The sequence below is a fragment of the Cavia porcellus genome, unplaced genomic scaffold (genome assembly GCF_034190915.1).
Source record: "Cavia porcellus strain 051 isolate PalLab524CR breed Dunkin Hartley unplaced genomic scaffold, mCavPor4.1 scaffold_1, whole genome shotgun sequence".
NCBI classification, from domain to species: domain Eukaryota; kingdom Metazoa; phylum Chordata; class Mammalia; order Rodentia; family Caviidae; genus Cavia; species Cavia porcellus.
This window is the reverse complement of record NW_026947484.1, coordinates 9,716,145-9,741,061: the sequence shown is the minus strand read 5'-3', so window position 1 is coordinate 9,741,061 and position 24,917 is coordinate 9,716,145.

Here is a 24,917-nt window from a genome sequence, read left to right as displayed (position 1 = left end):
GGTTTAGGTTAAGGGTTAGGATTAGGGTTCGGGTGAGGGTTAGGGCTAGGTTTGGGGTTACGTTTAGGGTGATAGTGTTAGGGTTAGGGTTATGGTTATGGTTAGGTTTATGGTTAGAGTTAGTGTTAGTGTTATGGTTAGGGTTAGGGTTAGAGTAAGTGTTAGGGTTAGGGTTAGTGTTTGGGATAGGGTAACGGTTAGGGTAAGGATTAGGTTTGGGTGATTGTAGGGTTTAGGGATATGGTTAGGCTTCGGGTTAGGATTAGAGGGTAAGTGTTAGGGTTTTGTTTAGAGAGTTAGAGGGTTAGGGTTAGGGTTGGGGTTAAGGTTAGCGTTAGAGAGTTATGGTTAGAGATAGTTTTAGGGTTTTGAGGGTTAGTATTAGTGTTAGGGTTAGAGTGTTAGGGCTAGGGCTAGGGTTAGGTTTAGAGTTAGTGTTAGAGTTAGTTGTAGGGTTAGGGTTAGGTTTAGGGTTAGTTTTTGTGTTAGGGTTAGGGTTAGCCTTAGTGTTATGGTTAGGGTTAGGGTTAGGTTTAGCGTTAGGGTTAGGGTTAGTGTTAGTGTTAGGGTTAGAGTGTTAGAAGGATAGGGTTATGGTATAGGGTTAGGCTTAGGGTTAGAGTTTTAGGGTTAGTGTTAAGATTAGGGTTAGTTTTAGGGTTAGTGTTAGAGTTAGTTTTAGTGTTAGGGTTAGAGCGTTAGAGGGTTAGGGATAGGGATAGGGTTAGGCTTAGTGTTAGAGGGTTTGGGTTAGGTTTAAGGTTAGGGTTAGTGTAAGGCTTAGGTTCAGAGTTAGGTTTAGGGTTAGGGTTAGCATTATGGGTAGTAATAGGGTTATGGTTAGGGTTAGAGGGCTGGATGTTTAGGGTTAGGGTTATGGTTTTGGTTAAGTTTAGAGGGTTAGGGTAAGCGTTAGGGTTAAGTTTAGAGGGTTAGGGTGGCTTAGGTTCAGGGTGAGAGTTAGGATTAGAGGTTTGGTTTAGTGTGAGTGTTATCGTTAGGGTTATGGTTAGGGTCAGAGGGTTAGAGTTCAGGTTTAGGGTTCAGTTTAGGGTTAGCGTTAGAGGTTTAGGGATAGGGTTAGTGTTCCAGTGTTAGTTTTAGGGTTAGGGTTAAGTTTAGGGTTAGGGTTAGGGTTAGAGCTTTAGAGGGTTAGGGTTCGGGTTAGTGTTAGGATATGGTTAGCATTAGAGGGTAATTGTTAGGATTAGGGTTAGGGTTAGGGTTAGAGCTTTAGAGGGTTAGGGTTCGGGTTAGTGTTAGGATATGGTTAGCATTAGAGGGTAATTGTTAGGATTAGGGTTAGGGTTAGGGTTCACCTTAGAGGTTTATAGTTAGACTTACGTTTAGAGGGTTAGGGTTAGGATTCGGGTTAGGTTAAGGTTTATGGTTAGGGCTAGGATTCCACGATTGGATGGTTAGTGTTAGGGTTATGGTTATGGATAGGGTTAGGGTTAGATTTAGGGTTACTGTTACTGTTAGGTTTAGGGTTAAGCTTTGTTTTAGGGTTTAGTATTAGGTTTAGTGTTAGGGCTAGGGTTAGTTTTAGGTGTTAGGGTTAGGGTTAGGATTAGAGTTACAGTTAGGTTTAGATTTAGTGTTAGGGTTAAGTTAGGTTTAGGTTTAGGGTTAGTGTAAGTGTAAGGTTTAGGTTAAGGGTTAGGTTTAGGGTTAGCGTGAGGGGTAGTGTTAGGTTTTGGGTTAGGTTTAGGGTGAGAGTGTTAGGGTTAGCGTTATGGTTAGGGTTATGTTTATGGTTAGGGATAGTCTTAGTGTTAGGGTTAGTGTTAGTGTTAGAGTAAGTGTTAGGGTTAGGGTTAGTGGTAGGGTTAGGGTAACGGTTAAGTTTAGGATTAGTTTTGGGTGACAGTTGGGTTTAGGGTTATGGTTAGGCTTAGGGTTAGGATGAGCGGGAAAGTGTTAGGGTTATGTATAGACACTTAGAGGTTTAGGATTAAGTTTAGGGTTAAGGTTAGGGTTAGAGTGTTATGGTTAGGGTTAGTGTTAGGGTTTGAGGGTTAGTATTAGTGTTAGGGTTAGAGGGTTCCGGCTAGAGATAGGTTTAGGGTTATTGTTAGAGTTAGTGTTAGTTTTAGGGTTAGGGTTAGGGTTTAGGGTTAAGATTAGGTTTAGTTTTAGGTTTATGGTTAGGGTTAGGTTTAGTGTTAGGTTTAGGGTTAGGTTTATGGTTAGGGATAGGGTTAGTGTTAGTGTTAGGATTACAGAGTTAGTGGGTTAGGGTTAGGGGTAGGGATATGCTTAGGGTTAGAGGGTTAGGGTTAGGGTTAAGGTTCGGTTTAGGGTAATGTTTAGGTTCAGGATTAGGTTTAGTTTTAGGGTTAGCGTTACGGTTAGTATTAGTGTTAGTGTTAGGGTTAAGTTTAGGGTTAGAATGTTGTATGTTTAGGGTTATGGTTATGGTTATGGTTAGGTTTAGAGTGTTGGGGTTAGCATTAGTGTTAGGTTTAGAGGGTTAGGGTGGGGCGTAGGGTCAGGGTTAGCTTTAGGAGTAGAAGTTAGGTTTAGTGTGATGGTTAGGGATAGGGTTATGTTTAGCATCAGAGAGTTAGAGGTTAGGTTTAGGGTTCGTCTTAGGGTTAGGGTTAGAGGCTTAGGGATAGGGTTAGTGTTAGAGTGTTAGTTTTAGCATTAGTGTTAGGTTTAGGGTTAGGGTTAGGTTTAGAGGGTTAGAGGGTTAGGGTTCGGGTTACTGTTAGGGATATGGTTAGCCATAGAGGGTTATTGTTAGGATTTGGGTTAGTGTTAGGGTTCACGTTAGAGGATTATAGGTAGACTTATGGTTAGAGGGTTAGGGTTAGGGTTCGGGTTAGGGTAAGTGTTAGGGTTAGGGCTAGGGTTAAACGATTGGATGGTTAGTGTTAGGGTTATGGTTATGGATAAGGTTAGGGTTAGGGTTAGGTTTAGAGGCTTAGGGATACGGTTAGGGTTAGAGTGCTAATTTTAGGGTTAGTGTTAGCTTCAGCGTTAGGGTTTGGGTGAGGGTTAGTGGGTGAAGCTTCGTGTTAATGTTAGGGATATAGTTAGAATTAGAGGGTTATTATTAGAATTAGGGTTAGGGTTAGCGTTCAGCTTAGAGGATTATAGTTAGACTTATAGTTAGAGGGTTAGGGTTAGGGTTTGGGTTAGGTTAAGGGTTAGGTTTAGGGTTAGGGTTAGACGATTGGATGGTTAGTATTAGGGTTATGGTTTTGGATAGGGTTAGGTTTAGGGTTAGTGTTAGATTTAGGGTTACTGTTACTGTTAGGGTTAAGGTTAAGGTTTGTGTTAGGGTTTAGTGTTAGTTTTAGTGTTAGGGCTAGGGTTAGTGTTCGGTGTTAGGGTTAGGGTTAGAGTTAGGGTTAGAGTTACAGTTAGGGTTAGATTTAGTGTTATGGTTCGGTTAGCTTTAGGGTTAGGGTTGGAGTAAGGGTAAGGTTTAGGTTAAGGGTTAGGATTAGGATTCGGGTGAGGGTTAGGGTTTGGTTTGGGGTTACGTTTAGGGTGATAGTGTTAGGGTTAGGGTTATGGTTATGGTTAGGTTTATGGTTAGAGTTAGTGTTAGTGTTATGGGTAGGGTTAGGGTTAGAGTAAGTGTTAGGCTTATGGTTAGTGTTTGGGATAGGGTAACGGTTAGGGTAAGGATTAGGTTTGGGTGATGGTAGGGTTTAGGTTTATGGTTAGGCTTAGGGTTAGGATTAGAGGGTAAGTGTTAGGGTTTTGTTTAGAGAGTTAGAGGGTTAGGGTTAGGGTTGGGGTTAAGGTTAGCATTAGAGAGTTATGGTTAGGGTTACTTTTAGGGTTTTGAGGGTTAGTATTAGTGTTAGGGTTAGAGTGTTAGGGCTAGGGCTAGGGTTACGTTTAGGGTAAGTGTTAGTGTTAGTTGTAGGGATAGGGTTAGGGTTTAGGGTTAGGTTTAGGGTTAGTTTTTGTGTTAGGGTTAGGGTTAGGGTTAGGGTTAGGGTTAGAGTTACAGTTAGGGTTAGATTTAGTGTTATGGTTCGGTTAGCTTTAGGGTTAGGGTTGGAGTAAGGGTAAGGTTTAGGTTAAGGGTTAGGATTAGTGTTCGGGTGAGGGTTAGGGTTAGGTTTGGGGTTACGTTTAGGGTGATAGTGTTAGGGTTAGGGTTAGGGTTAGGGTTAGGGTTAGAGTTACAGTTAGGGTTAGATTTAGTGTTATGGTTCGGTTAGCTTTAGGGTTAGGGTTGGAGTAAGGGTAAGGTTTAGGTTAAGGGTTAGGATTAGGGTTCGGGTGAGGGTTAGGGTTAGGTTTGGGGTTACGTTTAGGGTGGTAGTGTTAGGGTTAGGCTTAGGGTTAGTGTTAGAGTTACAGTTAGGGTTAGATTTAGTGTTATGGTTCGGTTAGCTTTAGGGTTAGTGTTGGAGTAAGGGTAAGGTTTATGTTAAGTGTTAGGATTAGGGTTCGGATGAGGGTTAGGGGTAGGTTTGGGGTTACGTTTAGGGTGATAGTGTTAGGGTTAGGGTTATGGTTGTGGTTAGGTTTATTGTTAGGGTTAGTGTTAGTGTTATGGTTAGGGTTAGGGTTAGAGTAAGTGTTAGGGTTAGGGTTAGTGTTTGGGATAGGGTAACGGTTAGGGTAAGGATTAGGTTTGGGTGATGGTAGGGTTTAGGGATATGGTTAGGCTTAGGGTTAGGATTAGAGGGTAAGTGTTAGGGTTTTGTTTAGAGAGTTAGAGGGTTAGGGTTAGGGTTGGGGTTAAGGTTAGCGTTAGAGAGTTATGGTTAGGGTTAGTTTTAGGGTTTTGAGGGTTAGTATTAGTGTTAGGGTTAGAGTGTTAGGGCTAGGGCTAGGGTTAGGTTTAGGGTTAGTGTTAGTGTTAGTTGTAGGGTTAGGGTTAGGTTTAGGGTTAGTTTTTGTGTTAGGGTTAGGGTTAGCGTTAGTGTTATGGTTAGGGTTAGGGTTAGGTTTAGGGTTAGGGTTAGGGTTAGTGTTATTGTTAGGGTTAGAGCGTTAGAAGGATAGGGTTATGGTATAGGGTTAGGCTTAGTGTTAGAGTTTTAGGGTTAGTGTTAGGATTAGGGTTAGTTTTAGGGTTAGGGTTAGAGTTAGTTTTAGTGTTAGGGTTAGAGCGTTAGAGGGTTAGGGATAGGGATAGGGTTAGGCTTAGTGTTAGAGGGTTTGGGTTAGGTTTAATGTTAGGGTTAGGGTAAGGCTTAGGTTCAGGGTTAGGGTTAGGGTTAGGGTTAGCATTATGGTTAGTAATAGGGTTAGGGTTAGGGTTAGGGTTAGGGTTAGGGTTAGAGGGCTGGATGTTTAGGGTTAGGGTTATGGTTTTGGTAAGGTTTAGAGGGTTGGGGTAAGCGTTAGGGTTAGGTTTAGAGGGTTAGGGTGGCTTAGGTTCAGGGTTAGCGTTAGGATTAGAGCTTTGGTTTAGTGTGAGTGTTAGGGTTAGGGTTAGGGTTAGGGTCAGATGGTTAGATTTCAGGTTTAGGGTTCAGTTTAGGGTTAGCGTTAGAGGTTTAGGGATAGGGTTAGTGTTACAGTGTTAGTTTTAGGGTTAGTGTTAACTTTAGGTTGAGGGTTAGGGTTAGAGCTTTAGAGGGTTAGGGTTCGGGTTAGTGTTAAGATATGGTTAGCATTAGAGGGTAATTGTTAGGATTAGGGTTAGGGTTAGGGTTCACCTTAGAGGTTTATAGTTAGACTTACGTTTAGAGGGTTAGGGTTAGGGTTCGGGTTAGGTTAAGGTTTAGGGTTAGGGCTAGGATTCCACAATTGGATGGTTAGTGTTAGGGTTATGGTTATGGATAGTGTTAGGGATAGATTTAGGGTTACTGTTACTGTTAGGTTTAGGGTTAAGCTTTGTTTTAGGGTTTAGTATTAGGGTTAGTGTTAGGGCTAGGGTTAGTTTTAGGTGTTAGGGTTAGGGTTAGGATTAGAGTTACAGTTAGGTTTAGATTTAGTGTTAGGGTTAAGTTAGGTTTAGGTTTAGGGTTAGTGTAAGTGTAAGGTTTAGGTTAAGGGTTAGGTTTAGGGTTAGCGTGAGGGGTAGTGTTAGGTTTTGGGTTAGGTTTAGGGTGAGAGTGTTAGGGTTAGCGTTATGGTTAGGGTTATGTTTATGGTTAGGGTTAGTTTTAGTGTTAGGGTTAGTGTTAGTGTTAGAGTAAGTGTTAGGGTTAGGGTTAGTGGTAGGGTTAGGGTAACGGTTAAGTTTAGGATTAGTTTTGGGTGACGGTTGGGTTTAGGGTTATGGTTAGGCTTAGGGTTAGGATGAGCGGGAAAGTGTTAGGGTTATGTATAGACACTTAGAGGTTTAGGATTAAGTTTAGGGTTAAGGTTAGGGTTAGAGTGTTATGGTTAGGGTTAGTGTTAGGGTTTGAGGGTTAGTATTAGTGTTAGGGTTAGAGGGTTCCGGCTAGAGATAGGTTTAGGGTTATTGTTAGAGTTAGTGTTAGTTTTAGGGTTAGGGTTAGGGTTTAGGTTTAAGATTAGGTTTAGTTTTAGGTTTATGGTTAGGGTTAGGTTTAGTGTTAGGTTTAGGGTTAGGTTTATGGTTAGGGATAGGGTTAGTGTTAGTGTTAGGATTACAGAGTTAGTGGGTTAGGGTTAGGGGTAGGGATATGCTTAGGGTTAGAGGGTTAGGGTTAGGGTTAAGGTTCGGTTTAGGGTAATGCTTAGGTTCAGGATTAGGTTTAGTTTTAGGGTTAGCATTACGTTTAGTATTAGTGTTAGTGTTAGGGTTAGGTTTAGGGTTAGAATGTTGTATGTTTAGGGTTATGGTTATGGTTATATTTAGGTTTAGAGTGTTGGGGTTAGCATTAGTGTTAGGTTTAGAGGTTTAGGGTGGGGCGTAGGGTCAGGGTTAGCTTTAGGAGTAGAAGTTAGGTTTAGTGTGATGGTTAGGGATAGGGTTATGTTTAGCATCAGAGAGTTAGAGGTTAGGTTTAGGGTTCGTCTTAGGGTTAGGGTTAGAGGCTTAGGGATAGGGTTAGTGTTAGAGTGTTAGTTTTAGCATTAGTGTTAGGTTTAGGGTTAGGGTTAGGTTTAGAGGGTTAGAGGGTTAGGGTTCGGGTTACTGTTAGGGATATGGTTAGCCATAGAGGGTTATTGTTAGGATTTGGGTTAGTGTTAGGGTTCACGTTAGAGGATTATAGGTAGACTTATGGTTAGAGGGTTAGGGTTAGGGTTCGGGTTAGGGTAAGTGTTAGGGTTAGGGCTAGGGTTAAACGATTGGATGGTTAGTGTTAGGGTTATGGTTATGGATAAGGTTAGGGTTAGGGTTAGGGTTAGAGGCTTAGGGATACGGTTAGGGTTAGAGTGCTAATTTTAGGGTTAGTGTTAGCTTCAGTGTTAGGGTTTGGGTGAGGGTTAGTGGGTGAAGCTTCGTGTTAATGTTAGGGATATAGTTAGAATTAGAGGGTTATTATTAGAATTAGGGTTAGGGTTAGCGTTCAGCTTAGAGGATTATAGTTAGACTTATAGTTAGAGGGTTAGGGTTAGGGTTTGGGTTAGGGTAAGGGTTAGGTTTAGGGCCAGTTTTAGACGATTGGATGGCTAGTATTAGGGTTATGGTTTTGGATAGGGTTAGGTTTAGGGTTAGTGTTAGATTTAGGGTTACTGTTACTGTTAGGGTTAAGGTTAAGGTTTGTGTTAGGGTTTAGTGTTAGTTTTAGTGTTAGGGCTAGGGTTAGTGTTCGGTGTTAGGGTTAGGGTTATGGTTAGAGTTACAGTTAGGGTTAGATTTAGTGTTGTGGTTCGGTTAGCTTTAGGGTTAGGGTTGGAGTAAGGGTAAGGTTTAGGTTAAGGGTTAGGATTAGGGTTCGGGTGAGGGTTAGGGTTAGGTTTGGGGTTACGTTTAGGGTGATAGTGTTAGGGTTAGGGTTATGGTAATAGTTAGGTTTCTGGTTAGAGTTAGTGTTAGTGTTATGGGTAGTGTTAGGGTTAGAGTAAGTGTTAGGGTTATGGTTAGTGTTTGGGATAGGGTAACGGTTAGGGTAAGGATTAGGTTTGGGTGATGGTAGGGTTCAGGGTTATGGTTAGGCTTAGGGTTAGGATTAGAGGGTAAGTGTTAGGGTTTTGTTTAGAGAGTTAGAGGGTTAGGGTTAGGGTTGGGGTTAAGGTTAGCTTTAGAGAGTTATGGTTAGGGTTATTTTTAGGGTTTTGAGGGTTAGTATTAGTGTTAGGCTTAGAGTGTTAGGGCTAGGGCTAGGGTTAGGTTTAGGGTTAGTGTTAGTGTTAGTTGTAGGCTTAGGGTTAGGGTTTAGGGTCAGGTTTAGGGTTAGTTTTTGTGTTAGGGTTAGGGTTAGGGTTAGGTTAGGGTTAGAGTTACAGTTAGGGTTAGATTTAGTGTTATGGTTCGGTTAGCTTTAGGGTTAGGGTTGGAGTAAGGGTAAGGTTTAGGTTAAGGGTTAGGATTAGGGTTCGGGTGAGGGTTAGGGTTAGGTTTGGGGTTACGTTTAGGGTGATAGTGTTAGGGTTAGAGTTACAGTTAGGGTTAGATTTAGTGTTATGGTTCGGTTAGCTTTAGGGTTAGGGTTGGAGTAAGGGTAAGGTTTAGGTTAAGGGTTAGGATTAGGGTGCGGGTGAGGGTTAGGTTTAGGTTTGGGGTTACGTTTAGGGTGATAGTGTTAGGGTTAGGGTTATGGTTATGGTTAGGTTTATGGTTAGAGTTAGTGTTAGTGTTATGGTTAGGGTTAGGGTTAGAGTAAGTGTTAGGGTTAGAGTTAGTGTTTGGGATAGGGTAACGGTTAGGGTAACGATTAGGTTTGGGTGATGGTAGGGTTTAGGGATATGGTTAGGCTTAGGGTTAGGATTAGAGGGTAAGTGTTAGGGTTTTGTTTAGAGAGTTAGAGGGTTAGGGTTAGGGTTGGGGTTAAGGTTAGCGTTAGAGTGTTAGGGTTAGGGTTAGTTTTAGGGTTTTGAGGGTTAGTATTAGTGTTAGGGTTACAGTGTTAGGGCTAGGGCTAGGGTTAGGTTTAGGGTTAGTGTTAGTGTTAGTTGTAGGGTTAGGGTTAGGTTTAGGGTTAGTTTTTGTGTTAGGGTTAGAGTTAGCGTTAGTGTTATGGTTAGGGTTAGGGTTAGGTTTAAGGTTAGGGTTAGGGTTAGTGTTAGTGTTAGGGTTAGAGCGTTAGAAGGATAGGGTTATGGTATAGGGTTAGGCTTAGGGTTAGAGTTTTAGGATTAGTGTTAGGATAAGCGTTAGTGTTAGAGTTAGTTTTAGTGTTAGGGTTAGAGCGTTAGAGCGTTAGGGTTAGGGATAGGGTTAGGCTTAGTGTTAGAGGGTTTGGGTTAGGTTTAAGGTTAGGGTTAGGGTAAGGCTTAGGTTCAGGGTTAGGGTTAGGGTTAGTGTTAGCATTATGGTTAGTAATAGGGTTAGGGTTAGGGTTAGGGTTAGGGTTAGGGTTAGGGTTAGAGGGCTGGATGTTTAGGGTTAGGGTTATGGTTTTGGTTAAGTTTAGAGGGTTGGGGTAAGCGTTAGGGTTAGGTTTAGAGGGTTAGGGTGGCTTAGGTTCAGGGTGAGCGTTAGGATTAGAGGTTTGGTTTAGTGTGAGTGTTAGGGTTAGGGTTATGGTTAGGGTCAGAGGGTTAGAGTTCAGGTTTAGGGTTCAGTTTAGGGTTAGCATTAGAGGTTTAGGGATAGGGTTAGTGTTACAGTGTTAGTTTTAGGGTTAGGGTCAAGTTTAGGGTTAGGGTTAGGTTTAGAGCTTTAGAGGGTTAGGGTTCGCGTTAGTGTTAGGATATGGTTAGCATTAGAGGGTAATTGTTAGGATTAGGGTTAGGGTTAGGGTTCACCTTAGAGGTTTATAGTTAGACTTACGGTTAGAGGGTTAGGGTTAGGGTTCGGGTTAGGTTAAGGTTTAGGGTTAGGGCTAGGATTCCATGATTGGATGGTTAGTGTTAGGGTTATGGTTATGGATAGGGTTAGGGTTAGATTTAGGGTTACTGTTACTGTTAGGTTTAGGGTTAAGCTTTGTTTTAGGGTTTAGTATTAGGGTTAGTGTTAGGGCGAGGGTTAGTTTTAGGTGTTAGGGTTAGGGTTAGGATTAGAGTTACAGTTAGGTTTAGATTTAGTGTTAGGGTTAAGTTAGGTTTAGGTTTAGGGTTAGTGTAAGTGTAAGGTTTAGGTTAAGGGTTAGGTTTAGGGTTAGCGTGAGGGGTAGTGTTAGGTTTTGGGTTAGGTTTAGGGTGAGAGTGTTAGGGTTAGTGTTATGGTTAGGGTTATGTTTATGGTTAGGGTTAGTCTTAGTGTTAGGGTTAGTGTTAGTGTTAGTGTTAGAGTAAGTGTTAGGGTTAGGGTTAGTGGTAGGGTTAGGGTAACGGTTAAGTTTAGGATTAGTTTTGGGTGACGGTTGGGTTTAGGGTTATGGTTAGGCTTAGGGTTAGGATGAGCGGGAAAGTGTTAGGGTTATGTATAGACACTTAGAGGTTTAGGATTAAGTTTAGGGTTAAGGTTAGGGTTAGAGTGTTATGGTTAGGGTTAGTGTTAGGGTTTGAGGGTTAGTATTAGTGTTAGGGTTGGAGGGTTCCGGCTAGAGATAGGTTTAGGGTTATTGTTAGAGTTAGTGTTAGTTTTAGGGTTAGGGTTAGGGTTTAGGGTTAAGATTAGGTTTAGTTTTAGGTTTATGGTTAGGGTTAGGTTTAGTGTTAGGTTTAGGGTTAGGTTTATGGTTAGGGTTAGGGTTAGTGTTAGTGTTAGGATTACAGAGTTAGTGGGTTAGGGTTAGGGGTAGGGATATGCTTAGGGTTAGAGGGTTAGGGTTAGGGTTAAGGTTCGGTTTAGGGTAATGCTTAGGTTCAGGATTAGGTTTAGTTTTAGGGTTAGCGTTACGGTTAGTATTAGTGTTAGGGTTAGGGTTAGGTTTAGGGTTAGAGTGTTGTATGTTTAGGGTTATGGTTATGGTTATGGTTAGGTTTAGAGTGTTGGGGTTAGCATTAGTGTTAGGTTTAGAGGGTTAGGGTGGGGTGTAGGGTCAGGGTTAGCTTTAGGAGTAGAAGTTAGGTTTAGTGTGATGGTTAGGGATAGGGTTATGTTTAGCATCAGAGAGTTAGAGGTTAGGTTTAGGGTTCGGCTTAGGGTTAGGGTTAGAGGCTTAGGGATAGGGTTAGTGTTAGAGTGTTAGTTTTAGCATTAGTGTTAGGTTTAGGGTTAGGGTTAGGGTTAGAGTGTTAGAGGGTTAGGGTTCGGGTTACTGTTAGGGCTATGATTAGTCGTAGAAGGTTATTGTTAGGATTTGGGTTAGTGTTAGGGTTCACGTTAGAGGATTATAGATAGACTTATGGTTAGAGGGTTAGGGTTAGGGTTCGGGTTAGTGTAAGTGTTAGGGTTAGGGCTAGGGTTAAATGATTGGATGGTTAGTGTTAGGGTTATGGTTATGGATAAAGTTAGGGTTAGGGTTAGGGTTAGAGGCTTAGGGATAGGGTTCGGGTTAGAGTGCTAGTTTTAGGGTTAGGGTTAGCTTCAGCGTTAGGGTTAGGGTGAGGGTTAGTGGGTGAAGCTTCGTGTTAATGTTAGGGATATGGTTAGAATTAGAGAGTTATTATTAGAATTAGGGTTAGGGTTAGCGTTCAGCTTAGAGGATTATAGTTAGACTAATAGTTAGAGGGTTAGGGTTAGGGTTTGGGTTAGGGTAAGGGTTAGGTTTAGGGCTAGGGTTAGACGATTGGATGGTTAGTATTAGGGTTATGGTTTTGGATAGGGTTAGGTTTAGGGTTAGGGTTAGATTTAGGGTTACTGTTACTGTTAGGGTTAAGGTTAAGCTTTGTGTTAGGGTTTACTGTTAGTTTTAGTGTTAGGGCTAGGGTTAGTGTTCGGTGTTAGGGTTATGGTTAGGGTTAGGTTTAGAGTTACAGTTAGGGTTAGATTTAGTGTTATGGTTCGGTTAGCTTTAGGATTAGGGTTGGAGTAAGGGTAAGGTTTAGGTTAAGGGTTAGGATTAGGGTTCGGGTGAGGGTTAGGGTTAGGTTTGGGGTTACGTTTAGGGTGATAGTGTTAGGGTTAGGATTATGGTTATGGTTAGGTTTCTGGTTAGAGTTAGTGTTAGTGTTATGGTTAGGGTTAGGGTTAGAGTAAGTGTTAGGGTTATGGTTAGTGTTTGGGATAGGGTAACGGTTAGGGTAAGGGTTAGGTTTGGGTGATGGTAGGGTTTAGGGTTATGGTTAGGCTTAGGGTTCAGATTAGAGGGTAAGTGTTAGGGTTTTGTTTAGAGAGTTAGAGGGTTAGGGTTAGGGTTGGGGTTAACGTTAGCATTAGAGAGTTACGGTTAGGGTTAGTTTTAGGGTTTTGAGGGTTAGGGTTAGGGTTAGGTTTAGGGTAAGTCTTAGGTATAGGATTATTTTTAGTGTTAGGTTTAGCATTATGGTTAGTATTAGGGTTAGTGTTAGGCTTGAGTTTAGGGTTAGAGTTCTGGATGTTTAGGGTTAGTATTATGGTTATGGTTAGGTTTAGAGGTTTGGGGTAAGCGTTAGGTTTAGGTTTAGAAGGTTAGGGTGGGTCTTAGAGTCAGGGTTAGCGTTAGGATTAGAGGATAGTTTTAGTATGAGGGTTAGTTTTAGGGTTATGTTTAGGGTCAGAGGATTAGAGTTTCGGTTTAGGGTTTGGGTTAGGGTTAGCGTTAGATGCTTAGGGATAGGGTTATTGTTAGATTGTTAGTTTTAGGGTTAGAGTTAGGTTTAGGGTTAGGGTTAGGGTTAAAGTGTTGCAGGGTTGGGTTCGAGTTATTATTACGGATATGGTTAGGATTAGAGGGTTATTGTTAGGATTAGGGTTATGGTTAGGCTTCACCTTAGAGAATTATGCTTAGAGTTATGGTTATAGGGTTAGGGTTGGGTTCGGGTTAGGGTAAGGTTTAGGGTTAGGACTAGGGTTAGACGACTGGGTGATTAGTGTTAGGTTAATGGTTATGGATGGGGTTAGGGTTAGAGTTAGGGTTACTGTTACTGTTAAGTTTAGGGTTAAGGTTTGTGTTAGGGTTTAGTGTTAGGGTTAGTGTTAGGGCTACGGTTAGTGTTGGGTGTTAGGCTTAGGGTTAGAGTTACAGTTAGGGTTAGATTTAGTGTTAGGGTTAGGTAGGTTTAGAGTTAGGGTTAGGGTAAGTGTAATGTTTAGGTTAAGGGTTAGGTTTACGGTTAACGTGACATTTGGGGTTAGTTTTGTGGTTACGTTTAGTTAGACAGTGTTAGTGTTATGGTTATGGTTATGGTGAAGTTTATTGTTAGGGTTATGGTTAGGGTTAGGGTTAGGTTTATGGTTAGGGTTAGGGTTAATGTTAGTGTTAGGGTTAGAGCGTAACAAGGTTAGGGTAGGGGTAGGGATAGGCTTAGCGTTAGAGGGTTAGGATTAGGGTTAAGGTTAGTTTTATGGTAAGGCTTAGGTTTAGGATTAGGTTTAGTGTTACGGTTAGCATTATGGTTAGTATTAGCGTTAGGGTTAGGGTTAGGGTTAGGTTTAGGGTTAGAGGGTTGGATGTTTAGGGTTAGTGTTATGGTTATGGATAGGTTTAGAGGGTTGGGGTTAGCGTTAGGGTTAGGTTTAGAGGGTTAGCGTTGGTCTTAGGGTCAGGGTTAGCATTAGGGTTAGAGGTTAGGTTTTGTGTTAGGGTTAGTGTTAGGGTTATTGTTAGGGTTAGAGGGTTATAGTGTTATGTTTAGGGTTTGGTTTAGGGTTAGGGTTAGACTTAGGGAAAGGTTAGGGTTACAGTTTTAGTTTTAGGTTTGGGGTTAGGTTTAGGATTAGGGTTAGGGTTAGAGGGTTAGAGGGTTAGGGTTCGGGTTAGTGTTAGGGATATGGTTAGCTTTAGAGGGTTATTGTTAGGATTACGGTTCGGGTTAAGGTCCACATTAGAGGATTATAGTTTGAATTATGTTTAGAGTGTTAGGGTTAGGGTTCGGGTTAGTGTAAGGGTTAGGGTTAGGGTTAGGTTTAGACAATTGGATGTTTAGTGTTAGGGTTATGGTTATGGATAGGGTTAGGGTTAGAGTTAGACTTACTGTTACTGTTATGGTTAGGGTTAATGTTTGTATTATGGTTTAGTTTTAGGGTTAATGTTTTTATTATGGTTTAGTTTTAGGGTTAATGTTAGGGCTAGGGTTAGTGTTAGGTGTTAGGGTTAGGGTTAGCATTATAGTTACATTTAGGGTTAGATTTAGTGTTAGGATTAGGTTAGGTTTAGGGTTAGGGTTGGGGTAAGGGTAAGGTTTAGGTTAAGGTTTGGTTTATGTTTAGGTTGAGCATCAGGGTTACATTTGGGGTTACATTTAGGATGAGATTGTTAGGGTTAGTGTTATGCTTAGTGTTAGTTTTATGGTTAGTGTTAGTGTTAGTGTTAGGGTTAGGGTTAGGGTTAGGGTTAGGGTTAGAGTAAGTGGTAGGGTTAGGGGAACGGTTAGGTTAGAATTAGGTTTTGGTGTAGGGTTCGGGTTAGGGTTAAGGTTAGGGTTAGATGGTTAAGGTTAGGGTTAGGGTTAGGGTTTGAGGGTTAGTATTAATGTTAGGGTTAGAGGATTAGGGCTAGGGATAGGGTTAGGGTTAGAGTTAGGGTTAGTTTTAGGGTTAGGGTTAGCTTTAGGGTTTAGGTTTAAGGTTAGGGTTAGGGTTAGGGTTTAGGGTTAGCGTTAGGGTTAGGGTTAGGGTTAGTTGTGGGTTCAGGGTAACGGTTATGGTTAGTGTTATGTTTCAGATTAGGTTTATGTTTAGGGTTTGGGTTACGGTTAGTTTTAGTGTTAGGGTTAGAGCGTTAGAGGGTTAAGGTTAGGGATATGGTTAGGCTTAGTGTTAGAGGGCTAGGGTTGGGATTAAGGTTCGGTTTAGGGTAAGGCTTAGGTTCAGGATTAGGGTTAGTGTTGGGGTTAGCATTATGGTTAGTAATAGCGTTAGGGTTAGGGTTAGGTTTAGGGTTAAACGGTTGGATCTTTAGGATTAGGGTTATGGTTTTAGTTAGGTTTTGAGGGTTGGGGTAAGCATTAGTGTTATGTTTAGACGGTTAGGGTGGCTTAGGCTCTGGGTTAGCGTTAGGATTAGAGATTAGGTTTAGTATGAGTGTTACGGTTAGGGTTATGGTTAGGGTCAGAGGGTTAGAGTTTAGGTTAAGGGTTCGGGTTAGGGTTAGCGTTAGAGGTTTAGTTATAGGGTTAGTGTTAGAGTGTTAGTTTTAGGGTTAGGGTTAGTTTTAGGGTTAGGCTTAGGCTTAGAGTGTTAGAGGGTTACTGTTCTGGTTACTGTTACGGATATGGTTAGAATTAGAGGGTAATTGTTAGGATTAGGGTTATGGTAAGGGTTCACATTAGAGGATTATAGTTAGACTTATGGTTAGAGGGTTAGGGTTAAGGTTCGGGTTATGGCAAGGTTTAGGGGTAGTGTTAATGTTAGACAATTGGATGGTTAGTATTAGGGTTATGGTTATGGTTATAGTTAGGTTTAGATTTAGGGTTACTGTAACTGTTAGGGTTAGGGTTAATGTTTGTGTTAGGGTTTAATGTTAGGGTAAGTGTTAGGGCTAGGGTTTGTTTTAGGTGTTAGGGTTAGGGTTAGGGTTAGAGTTACAGTTAGGTTTAGATTTAGTGTTAGGTTTAAGTTAGGTTAAGGGTTAGGGTTGGAGTAAGTATAAGGTTTAGGTTAAGGGTTAGGTTTAGGGTTAGCGTGGGTGTTAGGATTAGGTTTTGGGTTACGTTTAGGGTAAGAGTGTTAGGGTTTGCGTTATGGTTAGGGTTATGTTTATGGTTAGGGTTAGTTTTAGTGTTAGCGTTATGGCTAGGGTTAGAGTAAGTGTTAGGGTGAGGTTTAATGTTAGGTTTAGGCTAACGGTTAGGGTTAGGATTAGGTTTGTGTGATGGTTGGGTTTAGGGTTATGGTTAGGTTTAGCGTTAGGATTAGAGGGTAAGTGTTAGGGTTATGTTAAGAGACTGAGAGTTTTAGGGTTAGGGTGAGGGTTAAAGTTAGGTTAGAGGGTTAAGGTTAGGGTTAGTGTTATGGTTTGAGGGTTAGTATTATTTTTAGAGTTAGGGTTAGGGTTAGGGCTAGGGATAGGGTTAGGTTTAGGGTTAGAGTTAGGTTTAGTTTAAGTGTTAGATTTAGGGTTAGGGTTTAGGGTTAGGGTTGGTTTAGGGTTAGTTTTAGGTTTAGGGTTAGTTTAAGGTTTATGGTTAGGGTTAGGGTTAGTGTTAGTGTTAGAGCGTTAGTGGGTTAGGAGTAGGGATAGACTTAGGTTTAGAGGGTTAGGTTTAGGGTTTAGTTTATGTTTAGGGTAATTCTTAGGTTTAGAATTAGGTTTAGTGTTAGGGTTAGCGCTACGGTTAGTATTAGAGATAGGTTTGGGGGTAGATTTAGGGTTAGGTTTAGTGTTAGGCTTAGCGTCACGGTTAGTTTTAGGGTTAGCGTTAGGGTTAGGTTTAGGGTTAGAGGTTTGGGTATTTAGGGTTTGGGTTATGGTTATGGTTAGGTTTAGAGGCTTTGGGTAAGCGTTAGAGTTAGGATTAGCGTTAGGGTTAGGGTTGTTCTTTGGCTCAGGGTTAGCTTTAGGGTTAGAGGTTAGGTTTAGTGTTTCGGTTAGTGTTAGGTTTATGGTTAGGTTTAGAGGGTTAGAGTGTTAGGTTTACATGTCGTTTTAGGGTTAGGGTTAGTGTTAGGGTTCACGTTAGATGATTACAGTTAGACATATGGTTTGAGTGTTAGGGTTAGGGTTCGGGTTAGGGTAAGGTTTAGGGTTAGGGCTAGGGTTAGACAATTGCATGGTTAGTGTTAGGGTTATGGTTATTGTTAGGGTTAGGGTTAGAGTTAGGGTTACTGTTACTGTTATGGTTAGGGTTAAGGTTTGTGTTATGGTTTAGTGTTAGGGTTAATTTTAGGGCTATGGTTAGTGGTAGGTGTTAGGGTTAGGGTTAGGGTTAGAGTTACAGTTAGGGTTAGATTTAGTGTTAGGATTAGGCTAGGTTTAGGATAAGGGTTGGGTGAAGGGTAAGGTTTAGGTTAAGGTTTGGTTTAGGTTTAGGGTGAGGATTACGGTTAGTTTTTGGGTTACGTTTAGGGTGAGAGTGTTAGGGTTAGGGTTTTGGTTAGGGTTAGTTTTATGGTTAGTGTTAGTGTTAGTGTTAGTGTTAGTGTTAGTGTTAGTGTTAGGGTTAGAGTAAGTGTTGGGGTTAGGGTAACGGTTAGGGTTAGGATTATGTTTTGGTGACAGTTGGGTTTAGGGTTACGATTAGGCTTCGGGTTAGGATTAGGGGGTAAGTGTAAGGGTAATATTTAGAGACTTAGAGGGTTACTGTTAGGGTTAGGGTTAAGGTTAGGGTTAGATGGTTATGGTTAGGGTTAATGTTAGAGTTTGAGGGTTAGTATTAGTGTGAGTGTTAGAGGGTTAGGGCTAGGGATAGGGTTAGGGTTAGGGTTAGAGTTAGGGTTAGTTTTAGGTTGAGGATTAGGGTTAGGGTTTAGGGTTAGGGTTAGGGTTAGGGTTAGTTGTAGGTTTAGGGTTACGGTTAGGGTTAGTGTTAGGGTTCGGTTTAGGTTTATGTTTAAGGTTAGGGTTAGGGTTATTTTTCATGTTAGGGTTAGAGCGTTAGAGGGTTAGGGTTAGGGATAGGGTTAGGCTTAGTGTTAGAGGGTTAGGGTTAGAATTAAGGTTAGGTTTAGGGTAAGGCTTAGGTTCACGATTAGGGTTAGTGTTAGGGTTAGCATTATGGTTAGTAATAGGGTTAGGGGTAGGGTTAGGTTTAGGGTTAGAGGGCTGGAAGTCTAGGGTTAGGGTTATGGTTTTGGTTAGGTTTAGAGGTTAGGGATAAGCATTATGGTTATGTTTAGAGGGTTAGGGTGGCTTAGGGTCAGTGTAAGCGTTAGCATTAGAGGTTAGGTTTAGTGTGAGTGTTAGGGTTAGGGTTATAGTTAGGGTCAGAGGGTTAGAGTTTAGGTTTAGGGTTTGGGTTAGGGTTAGTGTTAGAGGTTTAGGGATAGGGTTAGTGTTAGAGTGTTAGTTTTAGTGTTAGGGTTAGGTTTAGGGTTAGGGTTAGGGTTAGAGAGTTAGAGGGTTAGGGTTCGGGTTACAGTTAGGGATATGGTTAGCATTAGAGGGTAATTGTTAGGATTAGGGTTAGGGTTAGGGTTCTCTTTAGAGGATTATAGTTAGACTTATGGTTAGAGGGTTAGCGTTAGGGTTCGAGTTAGGGCTAGGGTTAGACGATTTGATGGTTAGTATTAGGGTTATGGTTATGGATATGGTTAGGGTTAGATTTAGGGTTACTGTTACTGTTAGTGTTAGGGTTAAGTTTTGTGTTAGGGTTTATTGTTAGGGTTAAGTTAGGCTTAGGGTTAGGGTTGGGTTAAGTGTACGGTTTAGGTTAAGGGTTAGGTTTAGGTTTAGCGTGAGGGTTAGGGTTAGGTTTTCAGTTACATTTAGGGTGAGAGTGTTAGGGTAAGCGTTATCGTTAGGTTTACATTTATGGTTAGGGTTAGTTTTAGTGTTAGGGTTAGCGTTAGGGTTAGAGTAAGTGTTAGGGTGAGGGTTATTGTTAGAGTTAGGGTAACAGTTAGGGTTAGGATTAGGTTTGGGTGATGGTTGGGTTTAGGGTTATGGTTACGCTTAGGGTTAGGATTAGAGGCTAAGTGTTAGGGTTATTTTAAGAGACTTAGAGGGTAACGGTTAGTGTTAGGGTTAAGGTTAGGGTTAGCGGGTTACGGGTAGGGTTAGTGTTAGGGTTTGAGGGTTAGTATTAGTGTTAAGGTTAGAAGGTTAGTGCTTGGGATAGGGTTAGGGTTAGGGTTAGAGTTAGGGTTAGTTTTAGGGTTAGAGTTTGGAATAGGGTTTAGGGTTAGGGTTAGGGTTAGGGTTAGGGTTACGGTTAGTTTTAGGTTTAGGGTTAGGGTTAGGTTTATGGTTAGGGTTAGGGTTAGTGTTAGTGTTAGGGTTAGAGTGCTAGTGGGTTAGGGGTAGGGATAGACTTATATTTAGAGGGTTATGGTTAAGGTTTAGGTTAGTTTTAGGGTAATGCTTAGGTTTAGGATTAGTTTTAGTATTAGGTTTAGAGTTAGGGTAAGATTTAGGGTTAGGTTTTGTGTTAGGTTTAGCGCTACGGTTAGTATTAGGGTTAGCGTTAGGGTTAGTTTTAGGGTTAGAGGGTTGGATATATAGGGTTAGGGTTATGGTTATAGTTAGATTTAAAGGGTAGGGGTAAGCGTTAGCGTTAGGATTAGAGGGTTAGGGTTGTTCTTAGGGTCAGGGTTAGCGTTAGGGTTAGAGGTTAGGTTTAGTGTTAGGATTACTGTTAGGTTTATGGTTAGGGTTAGAGGGTTAGAGTGTTAGTTTTACGGGTCGGGTTAGGGTTAGGGTTAGTGTTAGGGTTAGAGGGTTAGAGGGTTAGGGTTCGGGTTAGTGTTAGGGATATGGTTAGCATTAGAGGGTTATTGTTAGGTTTAGGGTTAGGGTTCACGTTAGAGGATTACAGTTAGACATATGGTTAGAGGGTTAGGGTTAAGGTTAGGGTTAGGGTTAGATTTAGGGTTATGTATAGGATTTGACGATTGGATGGTTAGTGTTAGGGTTATGGATATGGATAGGATTAGTGTTAGAGTTACATTTACTGTTACTGTTAGGGTTAGGGTTATGTTTTGTGTTAAGGTTTAGTGTTAAGGATAGTGTTAGGTCTAGGGTTAGTGTTAGGTGTTAGGGTTAGGGTTAGAGTTACAGTTAGGGTGAGATTTAGTGTTAGGTTTATGTTAGGTTTAGGATTAGGGTTGGGGTAAGCGTAGAGGTTTAGGTTAAGTGTTAGGTTTAGGGTTAGGTTGAGGGTTAAGTGTTAGGTTTGGGGTTACGTTTCGGGTGAGAGTGTTAGGGTTAGGGTTATTGTTAGGTTTAGGTTTATGGTTAGGTTTAGTGTTAGTGTTAGTGTTAGTGTTAGGGTTAGGGTTAGAGTAAGTGTTAGTGTTAGGGTTCGTGTTAGGGTTAGGGTAACGGTTAGGGTTAAGATTAGGTTTGGGTGATGGTTGGATATAGGGTTATGGTTAGGCTTAGGTTTAGGATTAGAGGATAAGTGTCAGGGTTATGTTTAGAGACTTAGTAGGTTAGGGTTAGGTTTAGGGTGAAGGTTAGGGTTAGAGGGTTATGGTTAGGGTTAGAGTTAGGGTGTGAGTGTTAGTATTATTGTTTGGGTTAGTGGGATAGGGCTAGGGATAGGGTTTAGGTTTGGGCTAGATTTAGTGTTAGTTTTAGGGTTAGGGTTAGGGTTATGGTTAGGGTTTAGTGTTAGTGTTAGTGTTAGGGTTATGGTTAGGGTTACAGGGTTAGAGTGTTAGGTTTAGGGTTCTGGTTCGGATTTGGGTTAGAGGCTTAGGAATAGGGTTAAGGTTAGAGTGTTAGTTTTAGGGTTAGGGTTAGGTTCAGGGTTAGGGTTAGCTTTAGAATGTTCGAGGGTTAGGGTTCAGGTTAGTGTTAGGGATATGGTTAGCATTAGAGGGTTATTGTTAGATTTATGGTTAGGGTTAGGTTTCATGTTAGAGGATTATACTTAGAATTATGTTTAGAGGGTTAGGGTTAGGGTTCGGTTTAGGGTAAGGATTAGGGTTAGGGCTAGGGTTAGACGATTGGATGGTTAGTGTGAGGGTTATGGTTATGTATAGGGTTAGGTTTATAGTTAGAGTTACTGTTACTGTTAGGGTTAGGGTTAGAGGCTTAGGGATAGGGTTAGGGTTAGAGTGTTAGTTTTAGGGTTAGGTTTAGTTTTAGGGTTAGGGTTAGGGTTAGAGGGTTAGAGGGTTAGTGTTCAGGTTAGTGTTAGGCATATGGTTAGCATTAGAGGGTTATTGTTAGGATTAGGGTTAGGGTTATGGTTCACGTTAGAATATTATGGTTAGAATTATTGTTAGAGGGTTAGGGTTAGGGTTCAGGTTAGGGTAAGGTTTAGGTTAAGGGTTAGGTTTAGGGTTAGGTTTAGGGTTAGCGTTAGGCTTAGGGTTAGGTTTAGGGCTAGGGTTAGACGATTGGAATGTTAGTGTTAGGGTTATGATTATGGATAGGATTAGGGTTAGAATTAGAGTTACAATTACTGTTTGGGTTAGGGTTGAGGTTTGTGTTTGGGTTTAGTGTTAGTGTTAGTGTTAGGGCTAGGGTTAGTGTTAGGTTTTAGGGATAGGGTTAGGGTTTGAGTTACAGTTAGAGTTAGATTTAGTGTTAGGCTTAAGTTAGGTTTAGGGTTAGGGTTGGGTAATGGTAAGGTTGAGGTTAAGTGTTAGGTTCAGGGTTAGGGTGAGGGTTAGGGTTAGGTTTGGGGTTACGTTTAGGGTGAGAGTGTTCGGGTTTGGGTTAGTGTTAGGGTTAATGTTAGGTTTATGGTTATGGTTAGTGTTAGTGTTAGTGTTAGGGTTAGGGTTAGGGTTAGAGTAAGTGGGTTAGGGTTAGTGTTAGGTTTAGGGAAACGGTTAGGGTTAGGGTTAGGTTTGGTGACGGTGGGTTTAGGGTTATGGTTAGGCTTAGGGTTAGGTTTAGGATTAGAGGGTAAATGTTAGGATTATGTTTAGAGAGTTAGAGCGTTAGGCTTAGTGTTAGGGTTAAGGTTAGGGTGTGATGGTTATGGTTAGGGTTAGTGTTAGGGTTCGAGGGTTAGTATTAGTGTTAGGGTTAGAGGGTTAGGGCTAGGGCTAGGGTTAGGGTTAGGGTTAGAGTTAGGGTTAATTTGAGGGTTAGGGTTAGGGTTAGGGTTTAGGGTTAGGGTTAGTTTTAGGGTTAGTGTTAGGGTTTGGGTTAGTATTAGGGTCAGTGTTAGGTTTAGTATTAGGGTTAGTGTTAGTGTTTCGGTTTGTGTTAGGGTTAGAGCATTAGAGGGTTAGCATTAGAGGGTTATGGTTAGGGATAGGGTTAAGCTTAGTGTTAGAGAGTTAGGGTTAGTGTTAGGGTTAGGTTTAGGGTTAGTGTTAGATTTAGGGTTAGAGCGTAGAGGGTTAGGGTTAGCGATAGGGTTAGGGTTAGAGTTAGAGGGTTAAGGTTAGTGTTGGGGTTAGCGTTAGGTTTAGGGTTGGGTTAGACTTAGTGTTAGTGTAAGTGTTAGAGCGTTAGAGGTTATGGTTAGAGATAGTGTTAGGCTTAGGGTTAGAGGGTTAGGTTTAGGGCTAAGGTTAGGTTTAGGGTAAGGCATAGGTTTAGGATTATTGTTAGTGTTAGGGTTAGCATTATGGTTAGTATTAGGGTTAGGGTTAGGGTTAGGTTTAGGTTTAGAGGGTTGGTTGTTCAGGGTTAGTGTTTTGGTTATGGTTAGGTTTAGAGTGTTGCGGTAAGCGTTAGGTTTAGATTTAGAGGGTTAGTGTGAGTCTTAATGTCAGGGTTAGCGTTAGGATTAGGGGTTAGGTTTAGTTTGAGGGTTAGGTTTAGGGTTATGTTTTGGGTCAGAGGATTAGAGTTTAGGTTTAGGATTTGGGTTAGGGTTAGCGTTAGAGGCTTAGGGATAGGGTTATTTTTAGATTGTTAGTTTTAGGGTTAGGGTTAGGTTTAGGGTTAGGGTTAGGGTTAGAGTGTTACTGGGTTAGGGTTCGGGTTACTGTTATGGATATGGGTAGCATTTGAGGGTAATTGTTAGGATTAGGGTTAGGGTTAGGATTCACGTTAGAGGATTATAGTTAAAGTTATGGTTACAGGGTTAGGGTTTTGTTTGGGTTAGGGTAAGGGATATGGTTAGGGCTTGCGTTAGACGATTGGATGGTTAGTGTTAGGGTTATGGTTATGGATGGGGTTAGCGTTAGAGTTAGGGTTACTGTTACTGTTATGTTTAGGATTAAGGTTTGTGTTAGGGTTTAGTGTTAGGGTTAGTGTTAGGGCTAGGTTTATTGTGGGTGTTAGTGTTAGGGTTAGTGTTACAGTTAGGGTTAGATTTAGTGTTAGGGTTAGGTTAGGTTTGGGTTAGGGTTGGGGTAAGGGTAAGAATTAGCTTAAGGTTTAGATTTAGGGTTAGCCTGAGAGTTGGAGTTAGGTTTGAGGTTACTTTTAGGGTAAGAGTGTTAGGTTTAGGGTTATGGTTATGGTGAGGTATATGGTTAGGTTTAGGGTTAGGGTTACTGTTAGGGTTAGGTTTAGGGTTAGGTTTATGGTTAGAGTCAGGATTAGTGTTAGTGCTAGGGTTAGAGCATTACAGGGTTAGGATTAGGGGTAGGGATAGGCTTAGGTTTAGAGGGTTAGAGTTAGGGTTAAGGTTAGGTTTAGGGTAATGCTTAGGTTTAGGATTAGGTTTAGTGTTAGGGTTAGCATTATGGTTAGTATTAGAGTTAGGGTTAGGGTTAGGTTTAGAGTTAGAGTGTTGGATTTTTAGGGTTAGGGTTATGGTTAGGTTTAGAGGGTTAGCGTTGGTCTTAGGGTCAGGGTTAGCATTAGGGTTAGAGGTTAGGTTTAGTGTTAGGGTTAGTGTTAGGGTTATAGTTAGGGTTAGAGGGTTAGAGTGTTAGGTATTTGGTTCGGGTTAGTGGTAGGGTTAGAGGCTTAGGGATAGGGTTAGGGTTACAGTGTTAGTTTTAGGGTTGGGTTTAGGTTTAGGGTTAGGGTTAGGGTTATAGTGTTAGAGGTTTAGGGTTCGGGTTAGTGTTAGGGATATTGTTAGCATTAGAGGGTTATTGTTAGGATTACGGTTAGTGTTAGGGTTCATGTTAGAGGATTATAGTTAGACTTATGTTTAGAGGATTAGGGTTAGGGTTCGGGTTAGGGTAAGGCTTAGGGTTAGGGCTAGGTTTAGACGATTGGATGGTTAGTGTTAGGGTTATGGTTATGGATAAGTTTAGGGTTAGAGTAAGGGTTACTGTTACTGTTAGGGTTAGGGTTAAGGTTTGTGTTACGGTTTAGTGTTATGGTTAATGTTAGGGCTAGGGTTAGGGTCAGGTGTTAGGGTTAGGGTTAGAGTTACAGTTAGGGTTAGATTTAGTGTTAGGATTAGGTTAGGTTTAGGGTTTGGGTTGGGGTAAGGCTAAGGTTTAGAAAAGGTTTATGTTTAGGTTTAGGGTAAAGGTTAGGCTTAGGTTTGGGGTTACGTTTAGGTTGAGAGTGTTAGGGTTAGGGTTATGTTTAGGGTTAGTTTTATGGTTAGTGTTAGTGTTAGTGTTAGAGTTAGGATTATGGTTAGAGTAAGTGTTAGGGTTAGGGTAACAGTTAGGGTTAGGGTTAGGTTTGGGTGACCGTTGGGTTTAGGGTTATCGTTAAGCTTAGGGTTAGGATTAGGAGGGTAGTTTAAGGGTAATGTTTAGAGACTTAGCGGGTTAGGGTTAGGGTTAGGGTTAAGGTTAGGGTTAGATTGTTACGGATAGGGTTAGTGTTAGGGTTTGAGGGTTAGTATTATTGTTAGAGTTAGAGGGTTAGGGCTAAGGGTAGGGTTTGGGTTAGGGTTAGAGTCAGGGTTAGTTTTAGGGTTAGGGTTACGGTTAGGGTTAGGGTTAGGGTTTAGGGTTAGGGTTAGTGTTAGGGTTAGGGTTAGTTGTAGGTTTAGAGTTACGGTTAGGGTTACTGTTAGGGTTCAGGTTAGGTTTATATTTAGGGTTTGGGTTAGGTTTTGTTATAGTGTTAGCGTTAGAGCGTTAGAGGGTTAGGGTTAGGGATTGGGTTGGGCTTAGTGTTAGAGTGTTAGGGTGAGGGTTAAGTTTAGGTTTAGGTTAAGGCTTAGGTTTCAGATTAGGTTTAGTGTTAGGGTTAGCATTACGATTAGTATTAGGGTTAGGGTAAGGGTTTAGGTTTAGGGTTAGTGTTAGGGTTAGGGTTAGTTGTAGGTTTAGAGTTACGTTTGGGTTAGTGTTAGGGTTCAGGTTAGGTTTATGTTTAGGGTTAGGGTTAGGTTTAGTTTTAGTATTAGCGTTAGAGAGTTAGGGTTAGGGATTGGGTTAGGCTTAGGCTTAGAGTGTTAGGGTGAGGGTTAAGGTTAGGTTGAGGGTAAGGCTTAGGTTTCAGATTAGGTTTAGTGTTAGGGTTAGCATTACGGTTAGTATTAGGGTTAGGGTTAGGGTTAGGTTTAGGGTTAGAGGG